This window comes from Pinus tabuliformis, chromosome Q (genome assembly GCF_031772625.1).
Source record: "Pinus tabuliformis cultivar Carrire ecotype Pingquan chromosome Q, CPIR1, whole genome shotgun sequence".
Lineage (NCBI taxonomy): Eukaryota > Viridiplantae > Streptophyta > Pinopsida > Pinales > Pinaceae > Pinus > Pinus tabuliformis.
Window position 1 is genome coordinate 1,328,210,210 of NC_142296.1, and position 9,443 is coordinate 1,328,219,652.

A 9,443-nucleotide genomic window follows, 5' to 3' on the forward strand; every position below is an offset into this window, starting at 1 on the left:
CCTGCGTCCCCTGCCAAAATTTGAGAAAATTCCATTTTTTACATTTTTTGCTCTTAGATTTTGTTTTTGCTTAGTTTTTTCTGCCCAGATTCATTAGTCCCTTGCCAAGAATCTTCACCTAAGCTTGTTTCATTGGCATTCATCCTTTAAGCTTTCATCGATTGGGTGTTTTGAGTCTCTTTCTTGAGAAATTCTTGATTTGTTTTCCTTTGGTCATTACTTGGAGGTTTCTCTCAGTCTTTTCACAATTTTGCATCTTTTTGCTTGTTTTTTTGCAAAAAAAAATTTCCCCCTCATTCGTCGGGGGGGGCTAAATTGCGTATGAGTGTTAATCGCCTTTGAGTGTTTTTATTTTATGATCTTTGGAACTCTCACCCAATTTTCTCGACTTGCACTTGTTGGTTCTTAGATTACCTTAGAATCATCTTGTGCTTGAGAATTCTCTTGCATAGATCACATTTGCATAATTAGAGTTCTCATTTTCAGAATATGAATGAAAAATGTGCATAGATTACATTTGCATACTTTTCAAGTGAATTGTGCATAGATTACAATTGCATAGTTTACATTCTGAAAAATCAATTGTAGATTTAGATCAGCTTTCTTTGATTTGAATTTACACAAAAATAAAAATAAAAATAAAAATGGTTTGGAATTGATTTGCATTAGTTTTTCTTGATGAAATTAGTGCATTAGAGAATTTGTCATATTTTCTCTTAGTGATCAATTTTTTGCATTGTTGGAAGTGAATGGAAACTCTCTCCTTACTTTAATTAGGATTCATCGAATTGAAAAGATCACATTATCATATTCGATTGCATTCAGTTGAGTCGGGTCATAACACCATTGGTTTCATATCCATTTACCTTTTGAGTAATAACAGCCTTAATAACACAGCGCTTAATTAAAATTCATCTAGTAATTTTTACATTTCTAGGGCTCTGAAACACCAACATAGCTTAGGCTAGGGTCTTGGAGTAGGTGAGTACTTAACTCTCCGAGACTACAAAACCAAACAGATAGTTTATCTTGAGTAGAATAAATCCAATTGTTTCAATTGCACTCTGGGAAAGCTCCTCTTAAAGGAGAAGCACGAGCTCGTGTCCGAACCAGTGAGGGGATCATTCCCCCCTCGTTGGGAACGACGCCAGACAGTACGTATTACAAACGGTAAACCTCGGATTAACCATTGTCGAGGAGCCAGGGGTCACTTATCGGTAAACCTTGGATTGTTGTCAAGGAGCCGGTAAGGGGATTGAGCTTGCTACTCTGCCCTTGCGTGCTGTCGGAGTTTAGACTGTTCCCCCAGGTGTACTTGTGGCCGTTGGTAACCTTAGTGACCATAATCTTTAGGATTCTACCCAAGGTGACGGTGGAGGGAAGATCCCACTGTACCTGGAGCAGACGTCAGTTATACTCACTTGGATTTTCCGGGGGATTCGCTTCACTTCGAGACGGTTAAAGTGGAGGAACTTGTGCCGGTCTATTCATTAAGCAGGTTGCCGGGGTAACTGTTCCACCCTCCACTTCTGTACTGAATTCGGCGATGTTGGATTTCATCACCAACTAGTGTTTTCGGTCCGGAAGGCTACTATTTGTGTGTGGTTTGACTCCTAGATTTGATAGTGCGTGTTAATTTGTTTGTTTTTACTTTTAGAGACCATAGGTGTGAATTGTGAATTTTAATTGTTAGGTGTGAATTGTGAATTGTTAATTTTAGTTTTAAATTTTTAATAAAATTCACAGAAGTTGAATATAATGGCAAATGTTCCGGAATTTATCAACCTAGGAACCCCTCCTAATCAGAATCCTAGTACTTTTCCTTACTTTGGAAATGTTGGTCCTCCTTATATGGCTACTTTGTCATTACCTGGATTTACAATAGGTTTACCAATATGGTTATTTTCAACTTCGTTGGCCCAAAGTACTCCAATTGTTCCACCTCAACCGGATGCTTCACCTCAACAGAGTTCACCATCTCAACATCACCAACCTTCTGTTGACCCTTTACCTTCTTCGCCTAATTTTTCTTCCTCCATTTCTTCCTCTTCGCCTGGTAAAAGCCTTGATGCTAGTAACCAGGAGGCTAAGAAGAAGAAGAAAGGGAAGAAGAAGAAGAAGAAGAAGAAGCAAGATAAGAAAGAAGTCAACCAACCAACCACGATTGTAAGTGTTAGTTGTGTTGAGGAAAATTCCGACATGCATCGTAAACCCAAATACCCTTGCAGGCTTTGTAAGGGTGACCACTTCCTTGTCAATTGTCCGGGTATTCCAAAGGTCTTGGAAGTTTGGTCAGAAAAACTTCATCAACTTTCCATTGATCCATCAACCAGTGATAGTCCGGTTCCTGGGAAAAAGGGTAAAGTTAGGTTTCCTTGTAATTTATGCAAAGGGAATCATCAAACTCACATTTGCCCTCACATGGATGAAGCCTCAACTTTGTTGGAAAACCTTACTGTCCCACAGCAAGAATTTCCAACTGGTTACCGTAAACTTTCTCCCAACCTACCGTCAACTGACGGAGTAATTGATCTAAATTCAAATACAGTCGATCACACTCTTCCATTGGAGAGTGAAACTCATGTCACTCAGGTTGATGATCTGTTAGTTGATCAAGTGGTCGATTCAATTTCACATTCAGTCGATCCCACTTTCCCTTTAGAAAGTGAACTTCATACCGCTCAGGTTCTTCTTGTTACATCAGATTCTTCTATGCCGGGGGGCATTTCACCTATTTCTACAGAACCCCCTCCAAGCACTGAGGTCTTTTCCTTTGATTGGAATAGACTGACAGAACCTCGTCTTCCTTCCTCCATCCCTTTCCAAATCATTGTCAAGGCTGGTGGTAGGGACATACATCGTACTCAGGTAGATGAAGGTGCTTCTGTCAGTATTTTATCCTCAACTATTTGGAAATCTTTGGGTTCCCCTCAGCTTGCGCCTATTACGCAGAATCTGAAAGCTTTTAACAGAACCATCAGTGAACCTTTAGGGATCCTTCCTAAGTTTTCTATTACCTTGGAAGGTAAAACTATCTGTATTGATCTTATGGTAGTTCGAGGTCCCTTGGATTTCAATTTACTCCTTGGGCGAGACTATGTTTATGCAATGAAAGCTGTCGTATCGACACTCTTTCGCGTGATGTCTTTCCCTCACAATGGCAGTATTGTGACTGTAGACCAGCTTTCATTCCCTAGTCTTGCCTCAACTACCAATACTATGACACCCCTAAATGTTCCTGATTCTAAAGTGGTATCTACCCTGCCACGGGTTAATTATGTGGCAACTGGTCCCATGTTTTCAGTTACCGATGTAAGTGAGCCTCTCACTGTTGATTTAGATCCGGTAATTGACATGGAAAACTCTATGGGATTATTTGAACACGATGTTCTTATCCCTTTTGAGTCCCTTGACGTGTGTTCCTTCCAAAAAACTATTCTTCCTTCTGATGAAGACCTCTTGGAAGCCATGATCAAGGTGTGTCCATTGACATGTCTTTCTTCCAGTTGGAAGCCATGAATCGGTGTGTACGAGGAAAGTTCCTTTTACTGTGTCAACCTCGTTAAAAAATGAATCAGTGAGCATGAGGATAGTTCTTTTACTGAGTCAACCTCATTAAAAAATGAATCAGGTAGATTTTAGGATATATAGATAGATTGTAGAAAGTAGGATTTTGTGAGGAAAGTTCCTTTTACTGTGTCAACCTCGTTAAAAAATGAATCGGTGTGTACGAGGAAAGTTCCTTTTACTGTGTCGACCTCGTTAAAAAATGAATCAGTGAGTAAGAGGATAGTTCTTTTCTTGTGTCAACCTCATTAAAAAATGAAACAACTCCCTTTTCAAGTCGAATCTTTACACGATCTTGAAAGTAAAGCTCCATTCCATCCAGCTGGTTGAATGAAATGAAGCTTGGGGGGCATGTACCTTGATTTGCGTCATTATGCTGGGGGCATGCGAACTTCATGAGCATAGTTCCTTGTCTTGTGTCAAGCTCGTTAAAAAATGAAACAAGGGTAGGTTAAATAGGTAGATTGTAGAGTAGTTATGAGCATAGTTCCTTATCTTGTGTCAAGCTCGTTTAAAAAATGAAACAAGGGTTTTGAGGATAGTTCTTTTCTTGTGTCAACCTCCTTAAAAATGAAACAACTCCCTTTTCAAGTTAAATATTGAAAGTAAACCTTCATTTCATCCAGCCGGTTGAATGCAATGAAGCCTAGGGGGCATGTACCTCGCTTTGCATCATTATGCTGGGGGCATGCGAACTTTTTGAGCATAGGTCGTTGTCTTGTGTCAAGCTCATTAAAAAATGAAACAAGGGTAGGTTAAGTAGGTAGATTGTAGCGAGTAGTAATGAGCATAGTTCCTTGTCTTGTGTCAAGCTCATTAAAAAATGAATCAAGGATTTTAGAGCATAGTTCCTTGTCTTGTGTCAAGCTCGTTAAAAAATGAATCAAGGTTTTTAGAATAGAGTTTTGTTAGGTAGATCGTAGAGAGTAGTTATGAGCATGGTTCTTTGTCTTGTGTCAAGCTCGTTAAAAAATGAAACAACTCCCTTTTCAAGTCTTTCCAAGATTTCGAAAGTAAAGCTTCATTCCATCCACCTCATTCAATGCAATGAAGCTTGGGGGGCATGTACCTCATTTTGCGTCATTATGCTGGGGGCATGTGAACTTATAACAAGCATAGTTTTTCGTTTCAAGCTTGCGTAAACATGAAACCGAATCCGAGCATAGTTCTTTTCTTGTGTCAAGCTCGTTAAAAAATGAAACAAATCCTCCTCTACTTGAATCAAGAGTTTGACTAGATCTCGTAAATGTTAAGTTGTATATTTAGGTTAGTTATTTCAGTGTTTTGCATAATTTTCTTACAGTGTTAGGTCGAGTCTTTCAAATGATCTCGTACATGAACCTTCATTCCATCCAGCTTGTACTTAGTTGAATGAAATGAAGCAAGGGGGGCATGCACTCTAGCAGTTACGCTTAGGGGGCATCAAGCACAGTTTCTCTCTGTTTCAAGCTTGTGTCAAAATGAAACTACTTTGAAGCATAGTTTTTATCTGTTTCAAGCTTTTGTAAAAATGAAACCTATTTCGAGTCAATTTCAGTTATTTTCAAGACTCGTTAAACTCATGAAAATATCGAGATTATTTTGCTATCTTTCATTCTCGTAAAACAAATGAAAATGCCGAGTTCTTTCCGTCTTTTCTTGCTCGTAAATTAAATTGAAAGTCGGCCATATGAGTACATTTTTATCCCTTTTTCGAACTCGTTAAAACTTACGAAAAAGTGAAACCTCAGAGTCATCTTTTAAGCCCTTTTCTGACTCTTAAAATATGAAAAGATTGCCGAGCGTTTCTTTTACACTCGTTAAAACGGAATTAAAAGACGGTCCCCTTATAGCCCTTTTCTGACCGTAAAATCAGGAAAAGATTGCCGGGTTTTTGTCGTTTCAAACTCGATACGGAAATAAAACGACGTGTCCTTGATCGCTTTTTACTTTTCAGGTCAGTGGCACTAAACATGAAAGTACTCCTTGGTCGCAAGATCAAGCGGTTCCCCCAGGTATTATTTTATACTTTTTCGGGCTTGAGGGACACAAATGTACGAAAAAGTTCAACGTGGAGTCTCCTTTAGTTTTTTCAGACTCTCTAAAATTGAAAAACGCCGAGTTTCTCCTATACTGGGCTCGTTAAACTTTTACAGTAGAGGACCTGTTCAATTACAAACAGGAACGAACCACTCCTTCCTAGGGTTCGAATTTAAACTAGGTTGGACTCGTCCGAAGGATGAGCTTATAATCAAGCATATGTTATCCTCCTCAAGCTTGTTAAAAATAAAGAGGTACTTGCCAGAAATGGTGGGGGAAAAGAGAGAAGAATGAACCTGTTTGTTACCTTTTGTCTCAAAAGAAACTTTATTACCACTCTTGAACACGACACTTTTTCATTCACCTGGGTTGGGAAATCTTTTACCTCACAGTTGACCAAACCACTTTGAAAGTCTTTAACCGGGTTCCGGGGATTAACTTTGAGTTATTCGTCACCAAGCCATCTGTCGTGTCGTTATGTGTTCAAGAGGTCTGCGAGCAAAACTTTCATCTGCAAAATACTTGTCATCCATTTGACCATCCCTGAGTCAGTCCTTACAGCAACATTTCTTCAACTTGAACAATGATTTTCTGTTGCGGGCTTGCCTGCAACGGGTCGCTTTCTATCGACATCAGCACATTATCTAGAGAGATGACTTAGAAATCGTCAGTACCTTGAAGTCTGCATGCATCAATGGTAGGTTTCTCACCTTTGACGTCAGTTTACATCATTGACTTTCGATCGAAGGATTCCGTGAAATGTTCGACATCAACTCATTCATTCACATCTCATGGATTGTACTGGGTACTTTGAGAACCATTGACATTACTGGTGGTCTCTCTCACGCTTGTTAACAGTTTACATCATCGACTGGTAATCAAGTGGTTTCTACCATGTTCGACATCAACTCATTTATTCGCATGGCTAGAATCGTACCAATTCGGGAAGTAGAAATGAAGACCCTGGATCTAGTTTTTACCATCCAGGCTGCGAGGAGTTTTGTATTCATTATCTATGTAGACTAATCATAAACAGATGGCTGCGTCCATACTATGTCTACAAAAGTCTATAAAAATGATGTACTGCAAGATCATTCCTGTATCAGAGTAGTTAGTCCATTAGTTAAAGTTTTGAATCTGAGTATGGGAATGCCTACCTCAGTGATGATATAATCTTATACATGTATTTTGTGTTGAAAATTGCAGGTTCCAACCAGGTCATCCACAAGACAATCCTTGAAATGATAAAGCGCTTCACCCTTCCTAGAATTACAAAACCCTAATCTATTCCAGGCTTCGCACTTTAGGGGGCAATCTGTTACACTAAAAAATGTCACCATGACTATTTACAGTTAGTATGGCTCAATCAATAGTCATGCTACCCTCTTAGGCAAGTCTTATGCCTCTGCTATCCATCTCAAACTCAAAGAAGAGAGAAAGTCTTGTAAAAAATGTGTTTATCTCTGGGGACGCAGGTTCTCTCAAGCCTTACCTGCGGGGACGCTCACAATGTTCACAAAGGTTGCGTCCTTGGACGCTCTGTATGTTAAGGGACAGGTGCGTCCTTCTGTAAAAGGCAAAATGTGCAAGTTTCATCTTAAAAAAGTTACTTGTGGTTACTTCTAGAACTTTCTAGAGGTCGGTTTGATGAAATGGATGTGCCTCCAGTTGGTTCATGTATCCCTATTAAGGAGGAACTTATCCCATCAATAAGGGAGCTATCCCACCCAAAGAGGGGGATTATCCCATTGATGGTGGACCTGAATAACCTCTTTACAGCACTATAAATAAAGGCATTGGGCCAGAAGGAGGGGAGGTTGAAAGCTATACATTTCTAAGGGTAAATGCTGCGGGAATTAGGACTCCCATTTAGAACCTTGTGAGGAGAGATTGTCTTTGCTTGATTCTACTTGGAAGTGGGTGAGCTTTGTCAAAGTAGAGGAAAACCCTTGATGGACCCTGGGAGGAACTTGCACAACACCAAGGCCAGGTTGTAAGAGTTTCTTTGTTTCGTTATAAATACAAACTGGTTCATTTTTCTCAATAGCTTGTGTTAATGAGTTATTTCATGTGTTCCTTGGTCTGCATGTTGAATATATGTTTTATTATATGAGATGCAAGTGCTTGGTAATTGTTTGATTGTTTGTGGTTGCAGGAATTGATGTGAAGGAGGAGCTCATCCGGATCGGCAAGGACGGACTACAACAACAGCGTTTTGGAATAAGGTAAGCCTAAACACTTGTAGTTTTCATATTTTAAAAGATGTATTTAGAGAAAGATTGCTCCATTTTGTCTTGTTCGTCGCTAGAGAGTTTAGACTCCTAGGGAGGTCAGTTGTGCCCGCACAAACGACTTTTTCCGCCATGACAACTAGAAATGTGCACTGCGAATAACATAAACCCTTTCCCATGATTGTTCTTTCCCTGCATAGTTGTTACCATCCTAACTAATTTGGCTTTCTTCTCTCCCTATAAGACTCTTAGTTCTCCATTTTCATCCAAGCACTCAATGGCCTTGTCATAACAATCCACATTGGTTCTTTGAAGGTACAACCAATCCATGCCCAACATTACATTGTATAATCCCAATGGTAATACATTGAAACATGCTATGGCTGTCATACCATTCAAATAAATTGCACAAGCTCTTACCCAGTGGTGAACTCGCTTCTTTGTACATATATCGAACTGCACTAACCAAGATTTTGTGTGAAATTCATTACTCAAACCATACTTATCCACCAAGTCAGGACTAACATAGCTATAATTAGATCTAGGGTCAATCAAAAGAGAAATAACTTGCTCACAAATCTTACTATCCATCTCAATGATAGATGTCTGATGGTCTTCCTATTTGTTATCCAATGCTACATAAATACGAGGAACGCTCTAACCAACATCCCCAATAGTCTGTGCCTCCTGTGCACTATATATTTGAGGCCTACCATCCTGATTCTGTAGGAAATATCTCTTGCGATGATCTTTGCCACAAGTCCAGCACTTTATAGCCTTCCAACTTGCATCCCTATTCTATTCTTCTAATCGAAATCCCTGTCCTCTGTCAGATGCATTGAACTTCTTTGATGGCACTACATTCTCTTTATTACCTATGCCCTGAGGTCTTACTCATTTCTTGTCCCATTTCCATTTGTTCTATGCATTACCTTTCCAACCTGGTTTAGTCTCGGATCTACGCTTCGATTGTTCATAGCAATGCTTTAGCTTTTAGATGGTCTCCTTTAATGATCTAGGCTCATCGAACTCAATTCTATATTTGAATTCCATCGGTAACCCAATAGTGAATCTCTAGACCTTGGCCTTCTCCTCCTTGAGGTAAGGCACATACCTCAGTAGCTCCAAGAACTTGCTAGTGTACTCATCATCTTTCATAGATCTCATCTTTAGCTCATAGAATTATTTCTCCCTGTCATCAAAGTATCTATCTGATAGATACTTCTTCTAGAATATTCGCTCAAACTCACTCCAAGTCAAGTCTTCCTCGTGTATACCTCTGACATTCTTCACATCTTCCCACCAAATGATTGTTTTCCCTTTGAGATTGAATGTAGCTACTATGGCCTTCATGTTCTCCCAATAGTAATGCAACCTAAACAACTTCCTCATACCAAGCAACCATGCCTCTGCATTCTACAATTTCTTCACCTCTCCATCAAATGTAGGTGGCTTTGCTTTCTTAAACTCATCTAGCACGTATCCCCAATCACTCATCCTATAAGGATGATAATGATGACGATCATAGTGCTTATCTAAACCAAAACTAGAATAGTGCCCATGTCTATCCCCTCTCCTATCTGAAGTGTCCAACAATCTTCCATTGATGACTGTGTCATATCTATC